This window comes from Panulirus ornatus, chromosome 58, assembly GCF_036320965.1.
Source record: "Panulirus ornatus isolate Po-2019 chromosome 58, ASM3632096v1, whole genome shotgun sequence".
NCBI lineage: Eukaryota > Metazoa > Arthropoda > Malacostraca > Decapoda > Palinuridae > Panulirus > Panulirus ornatus.
Window position 1 is genome coordinate 20672219 of NC_092281.1, and position 15000 is coordinate 20687218.

Genomic DNA, 15000 nt, shown 5'->3' on the forward strand with positions numbered 1-15000 from the left:
AAATCTTAGTTTATCAGCATATTGAAACAAGGGTAGTAAAACATGACGAAAAGTAATTTGATACAAATAAATGACCTCTAATGCACTTTATTTAACATCAAATATGGTAAGGAAGTTTGTTATATCCTCGCCCATTTCTAAAGCAAAATATGCTTAAGTTTAGTTAGAATTATGTTTCAAATGGCTTCTTTTTTTCCTTTACGTTACAACTCCCTACTATTGGATAATGCAAGCTGCACTTATCTTTCCGTGAGATTAATAAGGAAGTACTCTTAAGACTTAATTTGATACGCTGATGGCCAGATATCTTTTTTTTTCCGTGGGGGGAAGGACAAATGTCAGTTTACTGCAAACCTCACAACTATTTCCGATACGAATCCACAGACACCATCACCACTGAAGCATCCCGGTGCCGCGCCCGTCCCACGGACCATTAATATCACCCACAGACACACGCCAACGCGCTACCTCTCCCATAATGTAGCCACCCTTAGACATGATGCACCATTGCCCCAAAGTGGACAGACACCTTACAGTCTTTCTCCCTAGAGAGTGAGACTTCAACCCACCACGAACGGGTACCACATACCTTACGGACGCGAGCGAGAATAACCAAAGACAAAAATAAATCGTCCTGCCATACACAAGCAGGCACTGTCATCTAAAGGCAGACCATCGGCAGGCACGGGCCAACAGCTCTCACAGACAGACAATAGAACTCCCCAAAGAAAGAGAGAGATACCCCTCCACACACAGACCTCAGCACCCGATACACAAAGAATAGAATCTCACTAAACAAGCAAAACTGCTGCTCTAATAGATCGAGCTGCCTATAGACCGCACCACCCACAGAAATACAGGAAACACAATCACCAACAGACATTATCAGCTGCACCTCACCAGCACTCACGAATAGACGCGAGCACTATCCTCCAACAGCCATCGGCATCACTGAAAGAGACAGTATATATCCACAGACAGGCTCCAGCATCCCGGCAGACAAGCGTTAGTATACACAAACAGTCTCCATCACAGTTCAAAGTCATTAACAGCAGAAAAGGTGACAGATGTGTCCAAACGCCAGCGTACCAGCAAACAAACACCAGAACCATTCAGAAGACACTCGGGGAACGAAGAAAGAAAAGAAATAAACCAAACCCATTCACAAACCACGAGCATTTATCAGTCGACTAGCACAGCACCAGACACAGGAAATGACGGAGAGAAAAAGAAAAAGAAAATTAACACTAGCGAGTAGGTAAATAATCCCTGTACCACCTCCCCCAGCAAGCCATGAGCCGCCATGCAAACACATACATACACCAGTACCCTTCACAAGCAAGTATGATGATGATCAACAGCACATAGACAGAAGCACCACCTTACATTACTCGATAGACAGACACATGTCTCATTCACGCCATGGACCAACAACACTCACCAGAGACCAGCACCGGCAACACCTACAGACACAGACTCTGTGTCACTATCCACAGAAAACTTTATACGATACCCACACACTCACAGAAAACAAGCTGTGGTTACTGACATCATGCAGAGCATAACATACCAACGCTATTAACAGACAGACAAACATGAAACGAACATTACCTTTAACAGACAGACAGATACGAGGGTATGGAGTGGGGGCACACACACACACCCCCAACAGACAGGAGGATCAGCAACAGGCAGCATGTGGCGCCTCGCGTCAGCTGGCACCTGGGATGTGACGCACCCAAGGAGCCCGCCCACCACCACCACCGCCACCGCCACCACCTCCGCCCACCAGCAACACGGTACAGTGAGGGGGGAGTGCGAGAGGGCGTGTGCGACTACTACACTGGTGTTGTATCGTGTTGGTGGTGGCGGCGGTGCTCGCGTGTGTCTGTGTACCCGGGTAGGGCGGTGCGTGTCCAGCGCTTCGTCAGTGCTGTGAAATCCGTAGCGAAACGTGCGGTAGATTAGGGGAAAACGAACGCCCGGGACTTCCCCCCAGGTAAGTGAAGCTCGTGGAGGTGGTGGGTCTTCTTCTTAGCTCCAACTTCCGGGCTGCTCCGCTGCACAGCACTTGCTGGTGCAGCGGAGCAGGTGTGTGTGTGTGTGTGTGTGTGTGTGCGTGTGTGTGTGTGTGTGTGTGTGTCTGGGGACAATTAGACTCCCGGGATCAGCGAGGTCAACTTAATATACGATTCGAGTTTGGGTCAGTAAGGTGCTCGGCAACTGCTGGTGAATTTTTTCGTTGTAAATGAACTCAAAATTTTCCTTTTTTAGAAATGAAATTCTTCAGATGTAAGAAAACGGTTGTCAGTTATCTATATATCGTCTTTAGGACTGGTATCGTTCCTGTTGATCCAGTACATATTCCCGTTTCATTTCGTCATCCGAACTCCTCAAACGCACCGTTATTGTAAATCTACTAAACGGATAAACACGGGTTAACACTAGTGTATCCGGATGGAGAGATTCTCCCCAGAGGACCTACTTATGTATCCATAACGGGGTTTGCCTCAGTAAGGTCGCACACAGACGAAAAAAAAAAAAGGGGGGAGAAAAAAATGTGAAGAAAATGTGTCATATATAGCGAGTTGAGTTGGTAGTTGAGGAGAGACACCGTGAAGGCGTTGGGGTGTGTGTGTGTATATATATATCGTGTGAGGGAATGTATTTCTCAAATCCCCACCAAGGGGCGTTGATCTACTACGTCTACAACAGACTTTAGTTCGTTGGTGAAGGCAGCGTACTGCTCCCCAGGAGGGTCTTTCACGATAGAGTGAGGCAGGTTTTTCGTTAATCCTTCATACGAACCAACTGTGTTCTGTACTCATAGGCTCATATAGGCCAGTAAGGGTTGTGAAACATGGCCAAAAACAGAACGTATATTTGAGACAACTGTTGGTTGTACAGATCCTTAAAAGGTGTGAGGAGACAGAAATGTCTTGAGGCAGGGAAGATAACATGAAGGACGTGTCTTCAGATGAAAAATAACACAGACGAGAACATGATGAATGTAAATCCGAAAATAACACGACTAGGGGAAAAAATAAACCAAACTTTTGTTCTCGAGGTTGCCTGAGGGACGTTGTTGAAAGGGGCCCCATCGTCTCCACTCGACGTGAGCCTTATATATAGAAGAGCAAAATGCTAGAAATAGAGAGTGAAGAGATGCTCTGCACGCCAGATAGAATTATTAATTGGTCTCCCCAGCCACTTAGGTTCGGAGCTGGCTGCTCGCTCTTCCCACAGACAGACAGACAGACAGAGGAACATTCATATAACCTAAGGACATCTTCCCCTTTTACACCTCGTAGCCAAGTGATCTATGATACAGGTTGGTCTTATAAAGAAGAGCAAGTTGCTGGGAGTGACCTGATCTCAAGACCTGGAGACTGAAGTTGACATGGTAACTCGGTCGCCTCCCCCCACCCCCCCTTCTCTCTCTCTCTCTCTCTATCTGCGCGTCTTTGCTCTTTACACACACACACACACACACACACACACATATATATATATATATATATATATATATATATATATATATATATATATGTGGTCATACGTATATATGTAAACACACACACACACACACACACACACACACACACACACACACACACACACACACACACCGAGAGTTCCTTTAAAACGTCTCTCATTTATGTAACAGTAAGCATTGATCACCATTTCTTCCTCGCACATAAGTTTAAGAATGGCTTCATAGTACTACAGGAGGACGCGAAAGTAGCGCAAGAAGTACATACATCTTTCCCCTCGCCGTACGTAACTGAGGCCGGAGGAGGAGGAGGAACACATGTGCTTTCCCAGTGTGAGGGTCTGGTGGAGTCAGGTCCGTCAGGAGAATTACACAGCGTAGTAGAAAACGTGTTTCAAGTGACACTCCCGAAAGAGGATCTTGGCCTGACATGCCTGGAGGGTTTGTTAGCCAGGTATTGGCGGTGGCTTTCTTCATTTTACTGGGTCTCGGAAAACGTCCTCACGTGAGAGGAATTTATTTCCTCTACGAGTAACGCCATGTTAGAAATAATGAAACTAGCAACAATACAAACTTGACGTAATAAAACTAATCTATACTGCATTTACTTACTACTTTTTTTCTTCCTAAGGCGTTTCAGATTTTAGGTCTGACTTTGTGCAGAATGTGTATAACGACCAGAAAACCATTTTCCTCACTTGTTTTCGCGAAGTTCCCGCTATTCTTTGAGTCCAATAGTTTCTTTGAGGGTGTGTGTGTGTGTGTGTGTGTGTGTGTGTGTGTGTGTTGTGATGTGATCTCGCACCACACATCTGTGACACTGGGATCATCTCATTCATCAGCAGAACAACAGTGTGTTGTATCTCTTCAGTGATGTCAGATGTTCAGTTGAAGAAGAAGAAAAGGAGGGGGGGGGGGGGGAAGTTATGTGTGTCTGGCCTTTTTCCGTGTTTTCAAGTGTTGTTTCTTTTCCATATGGAAAGCCATGTGAAAGAGTTGATTCCAGACTGTTTTTCATTCTTTCATTTGGTTTTTACGTGATCCTGTTTTAATCTCTTCCTTTTGTCTTACAATCCTGCCGTATCATAACACTTGGCAAACCTCTGTGGAATGGGGGTCTTGACAGGGTTGTGAGCATTGATGCAAATGATTGGAATATGAGAAGATGATTGGAAACGATATCAGGTAGATGGCTGGAACCTTGAGTGTAGTCAGCATGTTAAAACTTCTGCTGACGTAAGATAAAGTGACGTGATGTTTATGAATCGATCTCGAGCAACTCTCAGTGTGTTTGTTTATTGTGTGACAAACACACTTCCAAAAATAATAATGTGTTTGTCACAAACATTCACAAATAGCTTGATCATCATACTTTAAAAAGATAATCATGGTATGGTATAATGTTAGCGTTGTATAAGTCACTTTCTAGTTGATATATACACCACTGAAAAATACGAAGCGTTCCTAAATCATCTATTCAAACTGAGTACCATTTACACAACATTTGTAGGAGGAAGAAAAAGATGGGACTCACTGTTTACCCACACTCGTGACTGGTTGATTTTGTGCATATTTCTTCCCATATCTTATTCATCAATCAGTCAATCTATAAATCAGTTCGGTGGCTCCTGCCGGCATGAAGGAAGTGTTCAGGGAAACAATATGAAAATGATGGATCCCTCGGGGCGTAAGACCAATGAGGTTGATGCCACCTCGAAGGAAGAAGTGACTCTCCACTGACGGTGAGAGCAATGGCAGTGGTGTCCGGTAGAACCTAACCTAACCTAACCCATGCAGTAAGAATCTCCAAAGAAGTCATCGAGTAACTTGAAATCAACAGTTTTTGTGTGAGTTTCATACTTGGCACAGTTATCATCCTCTCACTAACCAGGAACAAAATGTAGCGCCAAAAACTACATGCAGAGAGGTACTTATGTATGGAGACACCGTGACAAGAGAAATATCGGGACAGCAAAAAAATATACAACAAGAGTAACAAGAAGTAAATCTAGAGAGAGAGAGAGTTGAGCACAAGATCCCGACGGTGCAGATCCGGGATGAATGGAGAGAGATCTTGTTACTCAGGCGACACTCAATGCAAATGTTGTTAACACGAACCACTTCATCATATGTCCTGCCTGACCAGAATCCGTTTAGCTACAGTATCGAGTGACCGGATCCTTCTTAATCCTGCTGGAGTGGATTATTCAGGCACCAAAATCTCGCTCAGGGGAAGAAAACGTTTGTAGATTCTCATTAGCTGGGCCGAATACAAAGTACATCATCATCATATCTGTACTAGACGTAGTGAGTTCGATAACATCAGTAATTTTGTTTGAGAAAGAACCCCCCCCCCCCCATCTCCATACTAGATTTTTGTCCATGATTATGCTCCACTAAATCCAAGTACAGAAAATTACAAACAGGTAGATCAAAATTGTTTAAAGAGTCAACTGGATAATCCTATTGGTCGTCCAAAGGAACTATTGTGAACAGGTGTACTTAGATACTATGGTCACGTGCATCATTGTTGTATAAGTACGTGATGAATACCACACGTCACCTCAACTTCTTCTCTGCAAGCTCGCGCAGTCTATATAGCCCCTTTCGTAACTGCTCACACCACACTGTTAATCAAGGCCCCCCTCCCTCACCCTGAAGTTACATGTGGGATTCCTTCTGCGATGCCTTGATGAACGAGTTCTTCCCAAGGACCATCCTTCCCTGACGTGTGTTTTGTTGATGTCAATTTGAAGAAACGTATTGAACTAACGGAGATTGAAATGGAGGTCTTTCGCCTTGAAAGAGAAAGAAACGTCGCTTTTCAAAGGGCTAAAGCCAGAGAGTGAAAGAACCGTATTCTGGATTACTGCTGTGAAAGGTAAAGGAATTAACGGGATAGCTTCCAAGGAAGTTGAATCGGAAAGTCAAAGGAAGTTGAATCAGAAATTGATCCACCTTTTTGAAAATAGTTGGCGGACCAAGACGGCTAACTCGTCTTTTGTATTGAGTCTCTGAAACACAACCTGACAAGGAAACTTCGAGTGCCTTAGATCATGGCATTAGTTTTGCTTGGTCAGACAAGGAGGTTGATGCTACGAGACCCTTCTGTAATTTAGAGAAATATAAAGTGAATCATCTGGTGATGAAGTAAATAAAGGTATAGTGTAGGATACTATGTCAGAACCCGACATTCCAAATTGCCCAGAAAAGATTCATCAGTTTGAAGAAAGACAGTAAACTACATCTGATTATGGACAAAGTTACATAGATTATTTGTCAAAAATGAATGATCCTTCAAGTGATTCTGCAGAACTTTAAACCTAGTAGAATACACAGTTTTTACTCATGTTAACAAATGTTCAATTCAACGAAAAAAAAATTATTTTTGGAAAGTAAAGACCATCAAAAGAGTTTCATCATTGTCCCCCTCATCGCCATACATGTCAAAAACCCCAAAACCCATAAACCAAATCATCCAGCAAGAGCCATAGTAAATTCACTTGTCTCAATCACGTAAAAAATTCACAAAATGGCTAGTTTTTCTTTATTAAGCCCCTGTTTTATATTACACCAAATTCTACCACTACTGTGCTTCTGGAATTGGAGCACAGAATATCAAGTTTATACGTAACAAGCTTCTCTGTTATCTAAGTCGTGGGTAATCAGAACCTATGCATTCACTAAGTCGTAGGTAATCAGAACCTATGTCATTCAGCTTATGATTAACTAAATCCTACTGTATTCAATTACCTGGAAGCTATTTTGTAAAGCTTGAAATTAACCAGTTTCTAAAGGGCCTAGCTTGGTTATGAGTCCTCAAGGCTTCAGTGCAGTGCCTGGTAACATTCAACATCATCAGGTATTACCACCTAGAAACAGGTGCCAGAGACACTATGTTCTCGCCATCTGTCTCACATCAGCTAATCGTGGAGGACATTGCCAGCGTCTTAGCCAACAAGCTAAGAAGATAATGCCACAGGAAATGTCTCTGGCTGGTGTCCTGGCTTGCCTATATTGGCTGGGCTCGCTACACCTTCATCATCTACAATTCTTCATCCTAAGATGTGGACCCAATTTATCCCACGTACTCTACGCGTCGTCTCCAAACGGCGCTGTGTATAGGGTCTGAGGAATTAATTTAAAGTGAGAGTTCTTTTCCAGTGCACTACGTGGATTCAGACGAAATGATAGCGAGAAGGCTTTGCTCTAAATGGATTACGAATGATATGGTTGCAGTTCTACATCTGTGTTCTTTAAAGGGGTATCATCTATTCACATGTTATAAACGAGGTTGACAAGATACGAATGCATACACACGAGAGGTTTATTACCCTAGGAGAGAGAGGGGTCGCGCCACCACAAACGGTGTCAGCCAGCAAAAGATTTAAAGAGGAGAGGGAGGGGTCATAAATCTAAAGAGGGTTTCACATAACTACAAGGGTCACGCGGTGACAGAAGAGGTCACAGTGGCCTGAGAATGGGCCCCCTTGCTGCTACAAACGACCCCACGAGAGGTCGCGTCGGCCAAGAGAGAGGAACGCGTAACGATCATGTAGCCAAACGAGAAGAAAGTATACAGATCCATGATCGCGAAGCCACAGTTAGGGGCAACGTAACTACGGAAGGAGTCTACGTACTTAATCTTTAAGAGAGGTCACATGAGGCCACATGAGGTCACATGTATATGTATAAAGAGGCGTCCCACATCCACAAAAGGGGTCATGTGTGCTCCAGAAAGGCCACACTGAAGAAGATAATCAAGATACACAGATATAAGAGACGTCAAACAAGTAACGGCAGGAAAGGTCGTACAGGTGTAGGAAAAAAAAACAAAATCACATCCACACTAGAGGTTAAACAGACACAGGAGAGGTCGCTGGGAGACAAGGGAGATATAAAAGCCTCACAGGAAATTACACGACCACAAAGGAAATGATAATGCCACAAAATAGGTTTACTATCGACGAAAGAAGAGATCACAAACACTCGGCGAAGAATAGAATGCATCAATATATATATATATATATATATATATATATATATATATATATATATATATATATATATATATATATTGTAGTAAATCATATACACACGTAAAAAACTGGTAAAGCAAATTCGCTGGAAAAGTGTGCTTATTTTTCCAGCGAATTTACTTTATATATATATATGTGTGGATCAGGTGTTTGCTTTGAAGAATGTATGTGAGAAATACTTAGAAAAGCAAATGGATTTGTATGTAGCATTTATGGATCTGGAGAAGGCATATGATAGAGTTGATAGAGATGCTCTGTGGAAGGTATTAAGAATATATGGTGTGGGAGGCAAGTTGTTAGAAGCAGTGAAAAGTTTTTATCGAGGATGTAAGGCATGTGTACGTGTAGGAAGAGAGGAAAGTGATTGGTTCTCAGTGAATGTAGGTTTGCGGCAGGGGTGTGTGATGTCTCCATGGTTGTTTAATTTGTTTATGGATGGGGTTGTAAGGGAGGTAAATGCAAGAGTCCTGGAAAGAGGGGCAAGTATGAAGTCTGTTGGGGATGAGAGAGCTTGGGAAGTGAGTCAGTTGTTGTTCGCTGATGATACAGCGCTGGTGGCTGATTCATGTGAGAAACTGCAGAAGCTGGTGACTGAGTTTGGTAAAGTGTGTGGAAGAAGAAAGTTGAGAGTAAATGTGAATAAGAGCAAGGTTATTAGGTACAGTAGGGGTGAGGGTCAAGTCAATTGGGAGGTGAGTTTGAATGGAGAAAAACTGGAGGAAGTGAAGTGTTTTAGATATCTGGGAGTGGATCTGTCAGCGGATGGAACCATGGAAGCGGAAGTGGATCATAGGGTGGGGGAGGGGGCGAAAATTTTGGGAGCCTTGAAAAATGTGTGGAAGTCGAGAACATTATCTCGGAAAGCAAAAATGGGTATGTTTGAGGGAATAGTGGTTCCAACAATGTTGTATGGTTGCGAGGCGTGGGCTATGGATAGAGATGTGCGCAGGAGGATGGATGTGCTGGAAATGAGATGTTTGAGGACAATGTGTGGTGTGAGGTGGTTTGATCGAGTAAGTAACGTAAGGGTAAGAGAGATGTGTGGAAATAAAAAGAGCGTGGTTGAGAGAGCAGAAGAGGGTGTTTTGAAATGGTTTGGGCACATGGAGAGAATGAGTGAGGAGAGATTGACCAAGAGGATATATGTGTCGGAGGTGGAGGGAACGAGGAGAAAAGGGAGACCAAATTGGAGGTGGAAAGATGGAGTGAAAAAGATTTTGTGTGATCGGGGCCTGAACATGCAGGAGGGTGAAAGGAGGGCAAGAAATAGAGTGAATTGGAGTCATGTGGTATACAGGGGTTGACGTGCTGTCAGTGGATTGAAGCAAGGCATGTGAAGCGTCTGGGGTAAACCATGGAAAGCTGTGTAGGTATGTATATTTGCGTGTGTGGACGTGTGTATGTACATGTGTATGGGGGGGGGGGGGGGGTTGGGCCATTTCTTTCGTCTGTTTCCTTGCGCTACCTCGCAAACGCGGGAGACAGCGACAAAGTATAAAAAAAAAAAAAAAAAAAAAATATATATATATATATATATATATATATATATATATATATATATATATATATATATATATATACATATATACATATATATATATACATATACGAGAAATGTCCGTATCCGCAACTGAGTAAAAGACGTGACTTTAGTGGAGATGAGATGCCAGAACGGCTTCGCAGCTGAGCCCAAAATATCAGCCAGAGAGATTCCTCACCAGGAGCACATGACTCTCCTACCTCCCTACCCACACACCCACGCCGCTAGGAACACATGATGCTCCTCCCTCCCTACCTACACACACACACATACACCACTAAATCATGCTCCTCCCTCCTTACTCCACACACACCCACAACACCACATGATGTTTCTCCCTCCTTTCCCACACACACCCACACCACCACATGATGTTTCTCCCTTCCTACCCCCCCACACACACCCACACCATCACATGATGTTTCTCCCTCCTTACTCCACACACACCCACACTACCAAATGATGCTCCTCCCTCGTTACTCTCCACACACACACACACCCACAACACCACATAATGTTCCTCCCTCCTTAGCCCACACAAACCCTCCAAACTTCTCTGGTTTACGCAGCATATCATATACCAATATACTACACGTGATAACCACACTATACAAAGTTTACCACTAGTTTCCTTAACACATGTTCAGCAACACTTCCCTCTTGGTTACTGACAGTAATGCCAGCGTTTCCTCTGTTAACATCTTTAATCTCGTCTTCATTCTTTAGTATGATTCGATACATTCTCGTTTATCCCGTGGATTTACGTAAGTAATTTAGTATCTATGATAACCTTATCTTTGGACCGTGTGCTTCATTATTCGCATCAGTCGTTTCATCTACCCTTTGGAGCATCGTAATTATCAGCACTTGTATTTCTGTTTTCTTCGTTCCTTAAATTCTCCCTGAAAGCCCTTAACCTCTTCATTTTTTTTTTCTTTTTTTGCCGCATCTTATTTTCCATCCTTCAGAGCTGCGATTTTTTGCTCTTTCTCTCTCTCTCTCTCTCTCTCTCTCTCTCTCTCTCTCTCTCTCTCTCTCTCTCTCTCTCTTCAGTTTGATTCTCTCCTTTATGTGTGTTTTTCTTGCGGCTTGGTTTGCCCCACCTATACTTTTATTTTCCTATTTAAATAGATTTTTTTTTTCTCAACCAGGTCTAGGAATATTTTTAAAGGAACATTATTCTTTCTCATAATTCCTCACTGCGTATGTCCTCCACATATTTTCTCTATGAAAATTCTTTTTTATTCTGACGTTGTGCGGGTAATGCCTGTGTTCTCACTCACTCTATAGAGACTATCAGTCAGTCACATTTCTTCTTGTACACTGATGATCCTTCACGTACCTTTCTCCCTATACGTTATGAGTGGTGGGTTCTGCCTCACCTTCCACAGTCAGCACCACCATGTCTCAGGCTACGTATATTTTTGTACACAATGCCTCTTGAAGACTTCTAGTGTCTTACCTCCCTGCGAGAGATGAAGTCTGGAAGTGTCTTTTACGCATTTCACCCTGTTTTCATCTGCTAGAAGCAGAGAGAGAGAGAGAGAGAGAGAGAGAGAGAGAGAGAGAGAGAGAGAGAGAGAGAGAGAGCTTATGTGCAAGCGAAGCAGTTAAATCGAAGTGCGGGACTGAAGATCCCTCTCAAGACTGACATTATCAATATACGAGCTCAGGTCCAGCCATCGACGCTACGTGGCTCATGGCTAATTTGCTCTGATCTTCGTTACGGATGCCTCTGAACCAAGCGAAATGGTGGATTTACACGTCAGGAGGTTGTCAGGCAGGCACCTGGTGTCAGACGTAGCCTGTGTGTCGGTAGGTGCCTTGTACCAGGCTCGTTTGTGTCAGTTCGTGGTACCAGATGCATCTCTTCGTCAACAGGTTCCTGGTACTAGACGTATCCGTGTCAGCAGATGCTTGGGTGTCAGATATATGTCCATTTCCTCGGTGTCACTACTCATCCGTTACGGCTTGAGGGTAGCGAGTGTCATGCCTCACTCAGCAGTGGCCCACGCCTCAGTGACAGAGGCCGCCTTCTCCTCCTACGCTCACAGGACTTCCATTCACGTCGCTCCACTCGTGCCATCTACCTCACTTCATGGCATTCATCTTCGTCATAGTTCATAGGGTTCGATGTTCTTCATGGTTCTCATTTCTTTCTATTTTTTCCTTTTTTGCTATCGTTGTTCACGGCATTCTCTCCTCTTTCTCATGCTACTTCCTGCTTTCGTATGTATTTCTTTCACGAAATGACTTCATGGTATTTCTTTCACAGGGGTTTTCAGTCCCTCGTGATGGACTTTCTTCTCAACGCCCCATCTCTGTTTATGGTCCTTAGTTTTAATGCATATTTCAACGTGTCGTGTGTTCTCCTGGCCGCTTGTGCAATTTTGTTATTACCGTTGCTACTGCTGCTAGCACTCTTGTTACTACAACTACTACTATTAGTAATACTTTTGCTACTACTACTACTATTACTACTGCTGCTACTACTACCACTATTACCAATGCTACTAACACAATTGCCACTACTACGATTGTTACTACTACTACTACCACTATTACTACTACCAATACTACTATCTGTGCATTTTCTGCATCAAACACTTGTGTCACCACATACCACAACTATCACCGTTCGTGCTTCTTTGTCGTGTTGTGTGTCTACCAGTTCATCACCTCTCGCCACCACCTCCCACTCTTCTGACCGCCGTCTTCCCTCCTCTCCTCTCCTCTCGCCCCTCCCTTGGGGGTCATCCCTCCCCAGCCAGTATGTCAATAAGCCCTCGAGTCGCAGGCAGCGGGATCTGTCGACCATCACCAAAGGATTCGCGAGCTGCTAAAGGCCAAACGTCCGTCTCAGCTTTCTGTTCCTTCTTCTCTTTCCCTGCTCTTTCCCATCCTTGAGTTCCTCTCTCTCTCTCTCTCTCTCTCTCTCTCTCTCTCTCTCTCTCTCTCTCTCTTACTCACACACACACAAAACCCTCATTTTGCTATCCTTCTATATTCCTTTCCATCCTTTTCCCTTAACTGACTTTCCCTTACGTTGACGTTCCTTCGTACGTCACACCCTAAATCAAAAGGCAACACCAGACGAGGGTCCCAACGGGCCCTCGTCTGTTTGCTCCCGAGGATGGGCACCACACACCACCACCACCACCACCACACCCTCCCTGGCCACCACAACCTCCCCTTACCACCACCACTCCATCCCTCCCTAGCCACCACACACTCCCTCCTACCATGGAACATACACTTCCTCCCTCCATAGCCAACTAACGTTCTGCGGGCGTTTAGCAACTCGAGGATCAGTCATTCCGACGAAGGCATCTCTCCATTTACGAGCCAGATGATGAGTCTCACGACCTCCTCGTATATATATTTCCCCTCCCTCACTACTTTCTCTTTAGGGTGGCAGGGTCGTGAACATCTGAAGGACACAACAGGTGATGCTTTCTTTTCCGGTTCTCTCAACAGGTCCGACCTTGGTGTGGGCACCTTGCCAGTGTTCGCTGCCTATGTATATATATGTTTATAAAAAAGATCTCTCTTGGCTCCATGCCATTAAGACTCCCTGCTCTCAAAATCTGTATCTCGAGGTGTTCCAGACTCTTCGCCAATCTTTTGGCGAGGTTTTCACCTTCCGTTCCTTTACCTTCCAGACTTTGTAGAAGGTAATCAAGATCATATTCGTCTCCCCACATGTCCATTCATCCCCACACATGTGACTGGTATTTTTCCTTCGCTAGCTACAGCTGTAAACCCCACCGCACCTCTTAGTGTGTCATCTATACAGTGGGTAAGAACCCACCTGAATCTTCCATTTTCTCGTCCTCTCCTCTCTTACTATTTGGTGGTTTCTGATTTCGCTCATCTTTTTATTTTTATGTATCTGTAAACTACAGTTCGTTATCACCCACGTAAGGAAACCTTTCGTATGTTGGAATGTTTGGAGATGCAGCATACATAGGGTTTAACCAACACTGCTCGCTCTCTCTCTCTCTCTCGCTCTCTCTCTCTCTCTCTCTCTCTCTCTCTCTCTCTCTCTCTCTCTCTCTCTCTCTCTGCCACTGTACTCATTTCTGATAATCTGTTTCCAACAGTGAGTAACTTCCTTCTTTAGCATGTTTCCTTTACCCTTATTCATTAAAACAAAAGCTAAACGTGTGTATATTTGAATGCATACGGCGTTCGTAAAAGAAAAGAAAAAATTCTTTTTTCTGGCAGGAAAACAGCCATCGGTTACCACGTCAGTCTGAGATGTATTTTTTTAACCATTTTATTAAGCTTTACTTCCTCACTGGCCCACATCGCTTATTTGCTTACACAGCCACACCACGTTCGCGCTGGAGAACACGGAGAAACCATTAAAGCAACTCTTTTTAGGCGAGTGATTTCAGAAGATGGGAATGCCGTTCCTTGCATCACCTGCGATGAATAACTATGTGAATGATGAAGAAAGAATGCATTCGAATGCAAATTGAGAAAATTCAAATAGCATTAAGAATGCTATTAAGAATATATGGTGTGGGAGGCAAGTTGTTAGAAGCAGTGAAAAGTTTTTATCGAGGATATATATATATATATATATATATATATATATATATATATATATATATATATATATATATATACATATATATATATATATATATATATATATATATATATATATATATATATATATATACATATATATATATATATATATATATATATATATATATTCTTTTTTTTTTCCTTTCTCCAGATGTGAGGAAAATTTAATCATTCAACCATCGGGCATAAAAATGTGTGGCTTCGTGGTTTATGGACCCGGAAGGTTAATTAGCATGTGTGCACAGTCCGCCCAAGGATAGTTCCGAGTTTATCAAGGTGGCTGCGCCAATCCGCTTCTTGTGGGTTTGAGGATATACACAATAGGTAAA

At 43.3% G+C, this 15000-nt stretch overlaps 1 protein-coding gene across 2 annotated transcripts in view; it reads left to right on the forward strand.

The window, feature by feature from the left end:
- The window catches only part of LOC139766637 (uncharacterized), a 134560-nt gene that overhangs the window by 30570 nt on the left and 88990 nt on the right, over window positions 1-15000 (forward strand). Inside the window, exon 1 of one of the 2 annotated variants that reach the window (XM_071695514.1) lies at window positions 1841-1999. The exons of the other annotated variant lie outside the window; for it this stretch is intronic. The gene's annotated coding sequence lies outside the window, so the exon portion shown is untranslated. Of the gene's footprint in view, window positions 1-1840; window positions 2000-15000 lie in introns of those variants that run through there. 2 annotated transcript variants of the gene reach the window in all.